This window comes from Otolemur garnettii, unplaced genomic scaffold (assembly GCF_000181295.1).
Source record: "Otolemur garnettii isolate 467f Iridium unplaced genomic scaffold, OtoGar3 scaffold00187, whole genome shotgun sequence".
NCBI classification, from domain to species: domain Eukaryota; kingdom Metazoa; phylum Chordata; class Mammalia; order Primates; family Galagidae; genus Otolemur; species Otolemur garnettii.
In genome coordinates, this window is record NW_003852582.1 from 189,451 (window position 1) to 195,597 (window position 6,147).

Genomic DNA, 6,147 nt, shown 5'->3' on the forward strand with positions numbered 1-6,147 from the left:
CAAGTAGCTGGGACCACAGGCGCCTGCCACAGCACCTGGCTATTTTTTGGTTGCAGCCGTCATTGTTTTGGTGGGCCCGGGCTGGATTTGAACCCACCACCTTAGGTATATGTGGCTGGCGCCTTAGCCACTTGAGCCACAGGCGCCAAACCAGGAAAATAAGTGTTTTAAGGCTAAAATCTGTCCCATCAAACATAAAATGCTAAAACGTGGCCTCTTAAAGAACAACTAAGACCAGGCATGGTGTGTCACACCTGTAATCCTACCACTCTGGCAGGCTGAGGCGGGTGGATTGCTTGACCTTATGAGTTTAAGACCAGCCTGAGCAAAAGCAAGACCCCTGTCTCTATTAAAAATAGAAAAAGAAAGGCAAAAGGATCGTTTGAGCCCAAGAGTTAGGGGTAGCTATGAGCTATGACATCATAGCACTCTACCTAGGGTGACAGCTTGAAACTCTGTCTTACAGGCAGCACCTGTGGCTCAGTGGGTAAGGCACCAGCCCCATATACCAAGTGTGGTGGTTCAAACCTGGCCCCAGCGAAACTGCAACAAAAAATAGCCAGGCATTGTGGTAGGGGCCTATAGTCCCAGCAACTTGAGAGGCTGAGGCAAGAGAATCACCTAAGCCCAGGAGTTGGAGATTGCTGTGAGTTGTGACACTATGGCACTCTACCGAGGGCAATAAAGTTCTTAAAAAAAAAAGAAAAAAAAAACTGTCTCTAAAAAAAAAAAAAGCCATAAAACAAGGAACAACTAGGATATGTTAGTAATTAGGGAGATACTGAGGGGACCCAGAGAATTGTCTGAAGCACAGGGAGGAAGTGAGAGTAGAAGAAAAGAATTATTATATGGCTTGGTGCCCATAGCACAATGGTTACAGCACCGGCCACATACACCAAGGCTGGTGGGTTCAAACCTGGCCCAGGCTAGCTAAAGCAACAATGACAACTGCAACAACAACAACAAAAATAGCTGGGCATTGTGACAGGTGCCTGTAGTCCCAAATACTTGGGAGGCTAAGGCAAGAGAATCACTTAAGCCCAAGAGTTTGAGATTGCTGTGAACTGTAACACTACAGCACTCTACAGAGGGTGACATAGTGAAACTCTATCTCAAAAAAAAAAAAAGAATTATTACAATGGACTGTTCATATGACTGTGCCTCAAATTTGATAGGCATTAGCATACATACAAATTTGTTTTAAAATTAGGTTCAAAATCTTAAAACTGCTAACATATGGGGCTATAGTAACATGTACCCTTGGCAGATACTAGAAAGCTAATTATTTTGTAAACTGGCAAATGAAGCAAAAAAAAAAAAATCAAGTATCTGTGTTACTTGTTCTTTAAAAGGGGTATCTCAGGGGCAGTACCTTTGGCTCAGTGGGTAGGGCGTCGGCCCCATATACCAAGGGTCGTGGGTTTGAACCCAGTCCTAGCCAAACTGCAGCAAAACAAAGCTGGGTGTTCTGGTGGGCACCTGTAGTCCCACCTACTTGGGAGGCTGAGGCAAGAGAATCACCTAAGCCCAAGGTTGCTGTGAGCTACGACACCACAGCACTCTACCACCAAGAGTGATAAAGTGAGATTGTCTCTTAAAAAAAAAAAGAGTATCTCAGGAAAACCAAATAGTTGATCATGAAAACTTCTTTGAAGCCTTCAGCAAATAAATCACAAGGATTCCAAATAGATTTCATCCTGATTGCTGATTTAAATGACTAAACGTTTAAAAATACTCACGAGTTGGGCGGTGCCTGTGGCTCAAAAGGGTGGGACACCAGCCCATATGCTGAAGGTGGCAGGTTCAAACCCAGCCCCGGCCAAAAAATATATATATATATTTATGAGTGCTCGCTTCAGCAGCACATACACTAAAATTGGAATGATACAAAGATTACCATGGCCCCTGCGCAAGGATAACAAACACACTTGTGAACTGTTCCATATTTTTAAGTAGTAGATCAACAATTACAGGTGCACACAGAGAGAAAACAATTAAATTCAAGAAGGGGGAGGCCGAAGGGAGTTTGGCAAGTTCTCAACTAATGGGTACAATGTACACGTATATAACATGTTTCCTGGATGAAGGACTTTTTTTTTTTTTTTTTGAGACAGAGCCTCAAGCTGTCCCCTTGGGTAGAGTACCATGGCATTACAGCTCACAGCAACCTCCAACTCCTGGGCTCAAGCGAGTCTCCTGCCTCCGCCTCCCAAGTAGCTGGGACCACAGGCGCCCGCCACAACGCCCGGCTATTTTTTGGTTGCAGCCGTCACTGTTGTTTGGCGGGTCCGGGCTGGGGATTCGAATCTGCCACCTTAGGTGTACGTGGCTGGCGCCTTAGCCAGTTGAGCTATAGGTGTCGAGCTGGATGAAGGACTTAATTGCAAAGGGGGCTTCACCTTAAAACACAAACAATGGGCTCGGCATTAAAAAAAATTTAAAAATTTTTATTTTTAAAAAATTAAAAATATTCATGGGCTGGGTGCAGTGGCTTATGCCTATAATCCTAGCACTCTGGAAAGCTGAGGCAGGTGGGAGACCCTGTCTCTACTAAAAATAGAAAAAATCTAGCCAGGCTTTGTGCCTGCTATCCCCTTGCCTCAGCCTTCCAAGTAGCTGGAAGTACAGGCAGCTAGTTCTAGCTACTTTGGAGGGTGAGGCAAGGGGATAGCTCAAACCCAGTAGTTGGAGGTGGCTGTGAGCTAGGACACCATGGCACTCTACCCAGGTCACAAAGTGAGACTCTTGTCTCAAAAGAAGAAAAAGAAGGAAAAGGAAAAAAAAAAGAAAGGAAGAAAAATGAAAATATTCATGAGACAACTTAGGGCAAACAATCACTGAATATTAGTTTTTTTGATATGATAGTGGAATTATGGCTATGTTAGTTTCTAGAGAGTCCCTGTCTTTTACAATTAAATACTGAAATACATAAACATGGGTAAAATGATACAATATCTGGGATTGGCTTTATCATAATATGGGGGAATCCTACTTTTGGTAACGGTAACATGAGGTGTTTGGCCCTCTCCTACACACAAAGTTTATTATTAACAGTTATTAAAATCAACTATTTCAGAACAGTAGTGACTATGTACTCATAACTACTTGCAAAGTGTGTTTTCACACACACACTAAAAAAATTTGCTATTAAATCAGGTAAAAACTCCATGGTTGTGGCATTCCTATAGAGGGTATTGCTATCTTTCCAGCTGATGTGGTAAAATCCTGCATATTATTGAGGAATAATGGCAGATTCCATTTGGGTTGGATGGGGTGAGAGTATAAAAGTGAAGCAGTCAAAGGAGGGATGAAATAAACTCTGCAGATCCCCCAACTAATTGCTAAATTACATCTTCACACAAGAGGCCCCAGGAAGCCTGGCAAAAACCTAAAAAACCTGGGAGAAATTATAAATGTGCTGTTCTTTAAGTACCTTCCTCAACACATACACAGTTAAAAGAGCATCGTTAGCTTAAGATGTTGGAACATCTGCCTACATTACTGGTTGACTGATAACCTTCCACTACAGTAAAACAACTCTAGAGAATCAGGCTTTAAAAAAAATAAATAAAAAGACTCAGCGCCTGTGGCTCAAGTGGCTAAGGCGCCAGCCACATACACCTAAGCTGGTAGGTTCAAATCCAGCCCGGGCCCACCAAACAACAATGACGGCTGCAACCAAAAAATAGCCAGGCGTTGTGGTGGGCACCTGTGGTCCCAGCTACTTGGGAGGCTGAGGCAGGAAGATGAATTGAACCCAGTTTAAGGTTGCTCCGAGGTAGGCTGATGCTAACCTGCAAGAATCTGTCTCCAAAAAAAAAAAACAAAAAAAAAAAAAAAAAACTAAAAGTAAAAATAAAAATTAACTCAAAATCAATCAAAAATGTAACCTTAAGAACTAAAACTATAAAACTACATAAAACATAGAGGAAAACTTGGGTGGCGCCTATGGCTCAGTGGGTAGGGCGCCGGCCCCATTTACCGAGGGTGGAGCGTTCAAAACCAGCCCCAGCCAAGCTGCAACAAAAAAGTAGCCGGGCGTTGTGGCCGGCATCTGTAGTCCCAGCTACTTGGGAGGCTGAGGCAAGAGAACTGCCTAAGCCCAGGAGTTGGAGGTTGCTGTGAGTTGTGACACCACAGTACTCTACCAAGGGTGACAAAGTGAGACTATGTCTAAAACAAAATAAAATAAAAAGATGTGTTTAGAGAAATCCTTCCTGGTAGGAACGTAAAATGGTATGGCTACTGTGGAAGATAGTATGGCATTTCCCGAAAATATTAAACACAAAATTAACATAGAAATTCTACTCTGGCTATATAAGAAAAAGAATTTAAAACAGGGGCTCAAATTTTTTTCCCCTAAGGTGCAGTCTCCCTGGTCACCCAGAATAGAGGGATAGAGTACAATGGTGTCACAGTTCACTGCAACCCCAAACTCCTGGGCTCAAGCAATTCTGCCTCAGCCTCCTGAGTAGCTGGGACTATAGGTATACATCACCATGCCCAGCTAATTTTTCATTTTTTTGTAGAGAAGGGGTCTCACTCTTACAGGCTGGTCTCCAACTCCTTACCTTAAGCAATCCTCCCACCTTGGCCTCCCAAAGTGCTAAGATTTGGTGTGAGCCACCATACCAAGCCTCAAACAGATACAGTATTTATATACTAATGTTCATAGAGGCATTACTCACAATAGCCAAAAGATAGAAAAAACCCAAATGTCCATTAATGGATGTATGGATGAACAAAATGCAGTATATACCTATAATGGAATATTATTGGGCCTTCAAAAGGAATGAAAATGGTAGGCACAGTGCCCGGGGCTCAGGTGGCTAAAGTGCCAGCCCCATACACCTAAGGTGGTAGGTTCAAATCCAGCCCAGGCCCGCCAAACAACAATGACGGCTGCAACCAAAAAAAGTAGCCAGGCATTGTGGTGGGCACCTGTGGTCCCAGCTACTTGGGAGGCAGAGGCATGAGATTCACTTGAGCCCAGGAGTTGGAGTTTGCTGTGAGCTGTGATGCCATGGCACTCTACCCAGGGCGATAGCTTGAGGCTCTGTCTCAAAAAAAAAAAAAGGAATGAAAATGGCATCTACTATAACACAGATAAATGATGATGACATTATGCTATGTGAAATAAGCCACACAGAAAAGGACAAATATTGAATGATTCCACATACCAAGAATAATCAAACTCATACAAGATAAAAAAATATAACAATGTTTACCAGAGCTAGAGGGAAGGGAGAATGGGGAGTTACTGTTTAATGAGTACGGATTTTAGTACAGGATGATGAAAAAATTCTAAAGAACTATACTGGTAATGATCAGTATGATGTACTTACTGGCTCATGCCTATAATTCTAATAATTTGGTAGGCTAAGGCAGAAGGATCACTTGAGGTCAGGTGTTCAAGACCAACCTGAGCAAGAAAGAGACTCTGTCTCTACTAAAAATAGAAAATTAGCCAGCATGGTGCTTTACACCTTGTACTTTCAGAAGCCGGGGGATTGCTTGAGCTTAGGAGTTTGAGACCAGCCTGAGCAAAAGGAAGAACCAGGCTCTACTAAAAAATAGAAAAACTAGCCAGGTGTTATGGCAGGTGCCTGCAGTCCCAGCTACTAAGGAGGCTTAGACTCAAGCTCAAGAGTTTGAGGTTGCTGTGAGCTACACTGATGCCACAGCACTCTACCCAGGGCAATAGAATGAGACTCTCAGAAAAAAAGAAAGGAAAATTAGCTATGTGTGGTGGCACACACCTGAAGTTCCAGTTACTCAGGAAGCTTAGGCAGGCGAATCACTTGAGCCCAGGAGTTTGAGGTTGCTGTAAACTATGACGAGACCACTGGACTCTAGCCTGGGTGATAGAGCAAGACTTGTCTTTAAAAAAAAAAAAAAAAAAAACTCAAAATAAGCAAAATACTTAAAATGGTAAATTTTGTTACTATGTATGTATATTTTACCACAATTAAAAAAGGTAAAAAAACTCAACGATAAGAAAATAATACAGGATTAGCGCCTGTAGTTCAGTGGCTAGGGCACCAGCCACATACTCCAGAGCTGGCCAGTTCAAATCAAGCCCCGGCCAAACAATGACAACTGCAACCAAAAAAAAAAAAATAGCTGGGCATTGTGGCTGACGTCTGT

The 6,147-nt window shown here is 42.8% G+C and overlaps 1 protein-coding gene and 1 non-coding gene across 2 annotated transcripts in view; one reads left to right on the plus strand and one right to left on the minus strand.

Moving 5' to 3' along the window:
- Positions 1 to 6,147, minus strand: part of CCDC173 (coiled-coil domain containing 173) — a 48,823-nt gene that overhangs the window by 3,241 nt on the left and 39,435 nt on the right. The gene's annotated exons all lie outside the window — the stretch shown is intronic.
- Positions 1,847 to 1,950, plus strand: LOC111721821. Its single transcript, XR_002770834.1, has one exon. It is a non-coding gene; the product is annotated as a U6 spliceosomal RNA (small nuclear RNA).